Genomic DNA, 9,585 nt, shown 5'->3' with positions numbered 1-9,585 from the left:
CTGTCTCTCTCTGTCTCTCTCTCTCTCTGTCTCTCTCTCTCTCTCTGTCTCTGTGTCTCTGTCTCTGTCTCTCTCTGTCTGTCTCTCTCTCTCTCTGTCTCTCTCTCTCTCTGTCTCTCTCCCCTTTTCTTCTCCAGATAAGCTGAGGCATACAGGATTAAATGACAGCTAGGAAGTGTGTTAAGCCAGATTTGAACGGGAAAGGAGTGTCTCTGAATTCCAGGTCCAGTACTCTGACCACCGTAGCAAATATTTGTGTAATCTGTCTGTCTATATATAGATATATACACCCACATTTATGCATATATGTGTTTATATAGTATATATACATATATATGTGTGTGTGTGTTTTAATTTGGAATTCTTCAGTCCATCAACTCTTTGTGGAGGTAGATAGCATGTTTTTAAATGAGTCCCAGGGGTTGTGGTTGGTCTTTGTGTAGATCAGTCTTTCAAAGTTGTTTGCCTTTGCAACATTGTTTTTATCACATAAAGCCTTCTGGTTCTTTCCAAACACTTTTGACAGTAGCACTACATCAATAAAATTTTTTTGAGCATGTGCTCTCAATATGTGTATGTTTACTTATTTTGTGTGACCCCGTCTGCCTCAGTTTCTTCTTCTGTAAAATGAGGATAAATAAAAAATTTACTTTCCTGGGTTGATGTGAGAATGAAATTAGATAATATTTATTAAAAAAAAAACTTTGCAAATCTCAAAGCGCTATATAAATGCTGGGTAGTATTACTATTACTATTTATGTCCGACATAAAAAGTACTCAAAATAGAAATTAAGGAAGACCAGAATAAAGATGAAATAATCTTTGAATCCATAGGGAGCCATTGGGGTTTACTGAGTAGGGGAGTGGCATGGTCAGGGCAGTGCTTTAGGAAAATTCCAAAACAGCTGGGTGGTTTCTGAATTAGAGCAGAGAAGGGACACCAATAAGGAAAGCTACTGCTGATAGTCCTGGCAAGAGGTGATGATTCCTAAATTATTAAGGTAGTGTCTGTGTGAGCAAAAAGAAGGGGACAAATGTGAGAGAGGTGGAAGTCTGACAATTTGGCAACTGATTGGATAGAGGGCTGTGAAGTTGGGAAGGGGAAAGAGGTTATGGAAAATAAGTGTGAGTTTAGTGCCCCCCCCCCCACGAGATGGTGGGTTTTGTGGGAGGAATGATGGAATGAGATCCGCAATACAGATTATAATCTCTCCATGCTCCAGGATCCTTGGTTCCAGTCAAAGCCCAAAAAGGGGAGATGGGACTCTTACTGGTCACGGCTCCCAGTCATACCCATGAGATGACTTGGGAGGGAGTGGACAACCAGAGTTGAACTTTCCCAAACACAACCCTACAGTTGCTGTGGGTAGAGGGAGGTTGGTTTAGGTTGTAACTGCCCTGAGGAACCAACACTTGGTTTGGAAATGGGGAGATTGGGAGACAGCACAGTAGATGTGTATGGGGGAGGCAAGGAGGAGGAGGGTTGGGGGTAAGGATAAATGTCTGTCTCTAGACTCATTTTTCCCCTTGAGTTTCACTACAATCTACTGGGCATCTCAAACTCAACACATCTAAAACCAAACCTCAGAAACCTTCCCCTTTCCCCAAATTCCTTATTCTGTTGAAGGCACCACTATCCTTACAGTCTGCCAGATTCATGATCTTGGCATCATCAACTCCTGATTCTCCCTTACCCTTTGATCCAGTCACTTGCCAAATCTTGTGGTTTCTACCATGACACTTCTACATCTGACCTATTTTCTCTACTCATGTCACCACCTTATTTCAAGCTTCTTGCCATGACTGTTGCAATGGCTTCCTATCTGGTCTCTTTGTCTCAAGTCCATCTCCATCCCAGTCCATCTAGACAGAACTGCCAAGTTAATTTTTCTTATGCCCAGATCTGTCCATGTCAATCCCCTATCCAATCAATGTTCAATGGCTTCCCATTGCCTCTAGAAATAGAAATTTCACTCTTCAGCTTTTAAAATTTGCCCCTGTCTAACTCACTGGACCTTACTCGCCCTCCCACACTGTGCTATCTAGCCAAACTGGCTTTCTCCCTCTAGCACATGACCTTCTGTCTTTTCACTGGATGTCCCATATGCTGGCATGCACTGACTCCACGCCTCATTTCCACCTTAAAGAGTCTCTCTCTTCCTTTAAGATTGCAGCTCAAGATAATCAACTATGATAGATTTAGCTCTTTTCAGCAACACAATGATCAAAGACAATTCCAAAAGACTTGAGATGGAAAATGCCATCCACATCCAGAGCTATGGAGTCTGAATGCAGATCAAAGCAAACTATTTTCACCTCTTTTTGTTTTTCATTTTCTTTCCCTTTTTGTTCTGATTCTTCTTTCACAACATGACTAACGTGGAAATACCTTTAACATGATCACACATGTATAACCTATATCAGATTGTTTGTCATCTTGGGGAGGAGGGAGAGGAAGTAGGAAGGGAGGAAGAAAAAATTGGAACTCAAAATCTTAGAAAAATAAATGTAAGTAAAATAAAAATTATAAATAAATTTTTAAAATGAAAACTATTTTAACGTGATTGGAAAAAATAACATACTATTAAGTGGGGGGGGGGAGGGAATAAGATGCAGTTCAACCTCCATGTTCTATTATGAAAACTTTTCTCATCCTTCCAAATACTAGTGCCCTCCCTCTCCTAGTATCTTGTATACATTTGTATTTATTCCCTTTATATTTACCATATATATATATATATATATATGTATATCTGTATTTGTCTCCCCATTTGAATGAAAGTTCATTAGGAGTTGGGATTGTTTCATTCTTTGGTTTTGTTTGCCTCATGCCTACCACAATGCCTGGCATACAGTAGGTGCTTAATAAATGCTTCTTGACTGATGGACTGATAAAATCACTCTTCCTTCAAGATTCACCCCTTCTAGGAGAAGCCTTTCCTGATCCCCCAACAACTTATGCCTTCTCTCTCAAACTACCTTGTATTTTAACTAATTTGTATTTCTTCCCCTTATATTCATTCTGTATGTGCTTGATTGTGTCCAGGTTGTCTCCCCCATTAGAATGTAAACACCTCCAGAGAAGGGATAGCTTCATTCTTGGGCTTGTTGTGGTCCATCTTCAGTTGTCCTGATATGTATCTGGCCACTGGACCCAGGTGGCTCTGGAGGAGAAAGTGAGGCTGATGACTCTGCACAGCCCTGCCTCACTTAAATCCAGTTCACTCATATATCATGGCATCAACTTCCTAGTGTCATGGTCCTTTTGGAGAACGAAGGACAGACAGCGGCAATCTCCAGTGCTTGACAGGTAGGTACTTTTGCTAGAACCTTGATTGATTGGGAACCAGTTCCCACAAAGACCAGCAGATGGTGCCAGGAGCTAAGGGAGGCTCCCACTAAAGTACATTAGGAAAACAATGTGAAAAGTCACATTTGAATCTTAAAAAAACAGATGGTTAGAGCTGGGAGGAAGGAACCTCAGAAACAGTCTAGTCCAACAGTGTCACCCATACTCTTACAGATGAACCCTAGAGAGATTTTCCAAAGACACATAGTCAGTTAATGACAGAGTTAGATCTGGAATCCAAGTCTTATAATTCTCAGGGCAGATTGTTTCCAGCACATCTGGAACTGTTGCAATAAGACCCTATGTTATTCTGTAAAAACTAACATTAGGGGACATACACCTCTCCCTGAGCAAGATAGGTTGTTTCTAAACAGCAACAGTAACAAATAGGGCAGGGAACATAAGCTCCTTGAGGGTAGGGGCCATTTCATTTCTTGCCTTTGGAGTCATTGAATTCTGCCTCCTGCCTCCTTACTTTTACACAATCTGCTCCCCATTCTTGCAATGAACCCTTCCCTCCTCCCACCTCCATCTCATGGAATCTTGTTTTTCTGCAAAGTTCAGTTCAGGGTCCGCTTCCAACATGAAATCTTTAATGCGATTCTCCAAATGACCTTTTGTCTATTTTACATACGTGTATATGTATGTAGACACATTGCACCTGTTGAAATGTAAGGTCCTTGAGATTAGAAACTATGTCTTTGGGTCCCCAGGAACCTAGCACATTTCCTGATACATAGTAGGTGCTTAATAACACTCAACAGAGTTGGCTGAGGATACAAAGAAACACAAAAAACAGCCCCTGCCCTAAAGGAGCTCGCTGTGTGTTTGTGTGTGTGTGTGTGCCCACATATGTATGTATACATATACAAATATATATATATGCTCACATCCATACATACATATATGTGTATATGCACATATAGTATATGTATGTATATATGGAGAGAGAAAGCATGCAAGCAGGTACATACATATAAGATATGTACATGCAAGATAAATTGAAGATAATTACAGAGGTAAGGCACCAGCGTTTGGGGGACTGGGACAGGCTTCTTGCATTATGTAGGATTTTATCTGGGACTTGAAGGAAGCCGGGGAAACCAGAAGAGAGAAGTGAGGAGGAACAGTTCAGGCATGGGGTGGGGGTAACCAATGAAAATGGAAGGAAGTAGAAGCTGGGAGGCCAGTGTCTCTGGATCTCAGAGTCAGTGGAGGGGAGCAAGCTGTAAAAGGACTGGAAAGGTAGGAAGGGGTCAGGTTATAGAGGGCTTTCAGAGGCAAGCCAGGGATTTTATGTTTGATCCTGGAGGTAATAGGGAACTTATTGAATGAGGTTGTGGGGGTGTGTGTGTGACATGGTAAGACCTGTACTTTATTTATTTAGATAGTTTGCTTCGATCTGCATTCAAACTCTATAGTTCTTTTCGCTGGATGTGGATATCTCTTTCCATCATGAGTCTTTTGGAGTTGTAAGACCTGTACTTTAGAAAGATCAATTTAATAGCTGCATAGAGAATGAATTAGAGCTGGGAGGAGGGGAGGAAGATTTGAAACAAGGAGGCTATTGTAACAGTCCAGGTGAAATGACAAGGACCTGCATTGAGTGGTGGCAGCGTCAGAGGAGAGAAGATGGGGAACATACAAGAGACGTTAAGACTTGGCAGCAGACTGTGTATAGAGACTGAAAGAAAGTGAGAAGCAAAAAGATGCCATGGGGCTTGGGATCCTGGGTAACAAGGAAAATTGTGGTGCCTTCAACAATAAGTGGGAAATTTGGAAGACGGAAGGGTTTTGAGGGAAAGATTATGATTTCTATTTTGAACACGTATTTAAGATGATTATGAGACATACAGTTTGAGATGTCCAAAGGGCAATTGAAAATGGAAGAGCAGGGGTCAAGAGAGAGGTTAAGGCTGAATAAATAAATCTGAGAATCATTTGCATAGGGATGATTGTTGAATACATGAGAGATGATGAGATGAGCAAGTAAAATAGTAGAGAATGAGAAGAGAAGCAGACCCAGGACAGTCTTGGAGGACACTCACAGGAAGCAGGCAGCACACAAAACCTGCCGCATAAGGCCAGGGAGGTCTCATTATCCAGAGTGACCGGTTTGTCTGTGTTTGTTACCAGGAAAGGGTACTCACTCTGAATAAATCTGGAGGATGTGTGAAAGGACTTATGAAATCCTGTTTGTCTGAGAAACCAAAGGAGACTAAGAAGGAATGGCCAAATAGAAACAGAAGCAGTAGGCACAAGTGTCATGAAAATCTAGAGGGAAGACTGTATCAAGGAGAAGAGGTTGATCAACTGTGTCAGAGGCTGCTAAGAATGTTATTGTGGGCTAAACCTAAATTTGGCTTAGTCCAAAAGGTTCAAAGTTTGGTTTTTTTTTCCTTCTTAAAAAAAAGTATTGAGTCCCTGCAAACCATAAAATCTAATTAAAACTGCTTTAATAGTGGTTGTTTAAAAAACACATATATGAAAAAGGATATAAAATAGAGCTCCCTGTCCCCAGTGGTCATGAGAATAGTGTGAATGAGGTCAGTGCAAGTGGTTGCAGACAGATGTAAAAAGATGTCTAAGGACATCTAAGGACATGTGGCACTTTCACAAAGTGCGACCCTCCAAGATGAAGGTAAGACCCAGGTTTGTACCTCCATAGTTATGGGATCCCCACCTGGAAGGAAGTTATACCTAAGGGAAATTGGTAAGGACCACACAAAGGGAGAAAAGGAGTGGGAGGTACCCCTTTACCACATCTTATTATCCCTCTACTTTAAGCCTGAGCCCATTCTCTTCAGAGACCTTGTGTGTACTAGGTGATGTAGGTCCTTGATTTGGGGGGGAATGTTTTATACCAACTGTTCATACTATAGTTTCTCAACAAGTCAATTTTCTATAAGATAATGAAGTCTACTGGCTGATTGTTATTGGGGACAATACTGTTGGGGGCTCAGGAATAATGGTTCAAGACCCATGGCTCCTCAGGATTACCCCTAGAATCCTGAGAGATGAAGAATATCTGCTCTCTAAGGATTCAGTCCCCCTAAGAAGTTCAAGTATGATTTATATCAGTGAGCCTAGGGTGGGTGCTACTTATGGAAATCACTTTGAAAGCTGTAAAATATAGAACTAGATGTGAGAATAGAACCTATAGAAATGTCAGCTATTACTATGGAGCCTGCTGTGGGTCGGCCATGCAGGATGTATTGGTTATCATACATTTTGCCTCTGGGTTCTGAACCTCTCTTATGTTTCAAATCGGCTTCTCTGATGGCAAGATATCAGCTCCTCTTCTCTGAGGCCGGGTCTTCTCCCCTCACGCTTCTCAGTAAGGAAACAGCCTGCAAAATTAAGAGGGTCTTGTTAACCAGGCATGCTGGTCTGTCTGTGTTCATTACCAGGAAAGGCTACTCACTCTGATTAAATCTAGAGGATGTGTGAGAGGGCTTCCCAAATCCTGTTTGTTTGAGAAACCAAATTGATTTTCTATGCGTGAAATCACTGAATGTGACTGGAGTACCAAGTCCCTCCACAGCAAGAGGCAGTCTTTTCCTTGAAAAGCAAAGACTCTGGAGAGAGAGGGGAATGATTCTATATTCATGTATCTGAAGGGCTGTTATGAGGAAGAAGGAACAGAACAGAGACCTCTGGGTAGGATTATAGGGAAATAGATTTTCACTCAGCATAAGGCAGTGGTGGTGATGGTGCGTCAGTTATTTCTGACTTTTCATGACCCTGTCTGGGGTTTTCTTGGCAGAGATATTGGAGTGATTTGCCATTTCCTTCTCCAGCTTATTTTGCAGATGAGGAAACTGAGGCAGACCAGGTTAAGTGACTTGTCCAGGGTCACCCAACTAATAAGTATTTTAAGCCAGATTTTAACTCAAATCTTCCTGATTTCAGGCCCAGTGCTCTATCCACTGCACTACCTAGCTGCCCCAAGGATTCTATAAGGTATCAATAATTGTGTTCCAGCTACAGAGGACCATCAGTGATACACAGAGGCTGGGAGAGGTAATCTTTTTTACAAGAGTAGAGCCACTAGGCTAGTTTGACTGGAAAGAAGAGTGACTGAATGGGGTTAATATGTATATGTGGGAGCCAGATGGGGAGGACTTTAAATGGGAAATGGAGGGGTCTACATTTTAGGCCATAGAGAGCCATTGAGGGCTCTCTCTCTCTCTGTCTCTGTCCTTCTCTCTCTCTCTCTCTCTCTCTCTCTCCCCCCCTCTGTCTCTCTCCCTCTCCTCTCTGTCTCTTTCATCTCTCATCCCTCCCCTCTCTTTCTCCTTCACCTCCCTTCCCCTCCCCTCTCCTCTCCTCTCCTTTCCTCTCCTTTAAAGTGGGTATTGAGAGTATCATGGTTGGGTCTGTGATGTAGGAATATCAGTTTGGCAGCCATGTGGCAGATGTATCAGAGACCAATTGGGAAGCTGTTGCAGTGGTGCATTTGACTGGTAAGAAGGGCTTGGGTTGGGGAGACTGGTGAATGTTCACTGAGAATCAAGGCTGGCTGCCTGTCAGGGACCATAGACAGAGAAGTCTTGCAGTGGGGCGATCCAGAGGGGGGAGGGAGGAAAGGGGAGAGGGGGGGAAGGGGAAAGGGGGAAGCCGGAATGGACAAGTTGGACAGTCTAATGATCTTATAAACTCCCTATCTCCTCCTAGCAGCTAGTTTAATATTTGGTACACAGGAAGTACTTAATAAAAATTGATCTCTAAGGTCCCATTCAACAGTAAGATTCTAGGATTCTCTCTCTGGAGGTCCCATGACCTGGGGCTTAGCTGAATTAATTCCCAATGTGCTGCTTCAGGGGGATAGTTCGAGACTCCTCCATGGCCCCAGAACACCCCCTCCCCCAGGGGACAGTTGGCATGCAGTTTCGTTAGTGAGTCAAGCATTTGAAGTGCTCTCTGAGATAGCACTGGGGGCCCAGCCCCCCTAACAGAGGTCAGCTTTCTCCTGCTCTGGTACTCCAGGGCCAAACCAAAGTGGCTGTTGGTAATTCACAGTTGCCTGCAGAAGAAAGGGAGGGAGTCATCTGGCCAGATCTCAGGGGAATCCAGGAATTCTAGAGGGACTCTGGGAGCAAGGCCAGGGAGAGAGCACCTTTTCCCACCTCTGTGATTATTACCATCAGGCACCCTCCTTCTGGGAGAGCATCACCTCTGGGTCTCTGGCTGTAGGAGCCAAGAGATTTGGAGCATCAGGTTAGGGGTCTATAGAATGTCTGAGCTATGTGGGCTTGAATCTTAGAACATAAACTGTCAAACTGGGAAGGAAAGGCCTTAGAACAGATTATCAGTTGGAAGAAGGCTTAATTATCACAATTTATAGAGCCCTTAGAATTTGTCAGGACTGGGAGGACGCTTAGAACATGGAATGTCAGGGCTGGGTGGGCCCTTAGAACAGAAAAGGTGGAAGTTGGAAGGCACGTGAGAAACCCTCTGTTCAATTCCCCTCCTTTTCCCAAGGAGGAAACTGAGGCCTAGGTAGTGACTCCCTTAAGGTTACAGCAAATTCATGGCAGGTCTGGAGTCCAATGCCAGGTTTCCTGGTTCCCCCAGTAGTGGGATTATTCTTGAACTTGGATTCTAGTCCTTCTTCCAGCAGGGCTGGAAGTTGAGACAGGTGGTACAGTGGGTAGAGGGCTGGACTTGGAATCAGGAAGCTTTGAGATAGAATTCTGCCTCAAACCCTTCCTAACTGTGTGACCCTGGGTGAATCACTTGACCCTTCTGAGTCTCAGTTTTTACAGGGGCGGAAGGAATAATATCAGCTACCTTCTGGTGTTGTTGTGAGAATCAAATACAATGTATGTGAAATGCTTTGCAAATCATAAAGTGCCATAAAAATGCTAGTTGTTGTTATTATCATTTGACTTTGGGATAAATAAGTTAATCTCTTTGGGCCTCATGGCTACAATGGGGACAGAGAGGCTTGTCTTTTTTCTGACCTTGCTTAGGGTATCTTGGAGATCAAAGAGCTGCTATAACAGATGGCCTCTCAGGTTCCTTCCAACTTTGACCTTTTCTGTTCTAACAGCCCCTCCAGCCTGGACATTCTCTGTTCTAAGGATCTTTGCTAGCCCTGCCATTCTGTGTTCTAAGGGCCCTTCCAGCCCTGACATTCTCTGTTCTAAGGATCTTTGCTAGGCCTGCCATTCTGTGTTCTAAGGACCCTTCCAGCCCTGACATTCTGTGTTCTAAGGATCTTTGCTAGGCCT

General features: G+C 43.2%; 1 long non-coding RNA gene across 1 annotated transcript in view; it reads right to left on the bottom strand.

Annotated features, from left to right (window-relative positions):
• Positions 1 to 5,789: 5,789 nt before the first annotated feature.
• LOC138153894 (uncharacterized) overlaps positions 5,790 to 9,585 on the bottom strand; it is a 4,498-nt gene continuing 702 nt past the window's right edge. Inside the window, exon 2 of the long non-coding RNA XR_011166496.1 lies at positions 5,790 to 6,699. This is a non-coding gene — a long non-coding RNA (uncharacterized lncRNA). The remainder of the gene's footprint in view (positions 6,700 to 9,585) is intronic.

This window comes from Petaurus breviceps, unplaced genomic scaffold (assembly GCF_028583685.1).
Source record: "Petaurus breviceps papuanus isolate PSGF00001 unplaced genomic scaffold, PetGlider_PUasm1.0 91041, whole genome shotgun sequence".
Classification (NCBI taxonomy): Eukaryota; Metazoa; Chordata; class Mammalia; order Diprotodontia; family Petauridae; genus Petaurus; species Petaurus breviceps.
This window is presented reverse-complemented; position numbering and strand designations above follow the sequence as displayed.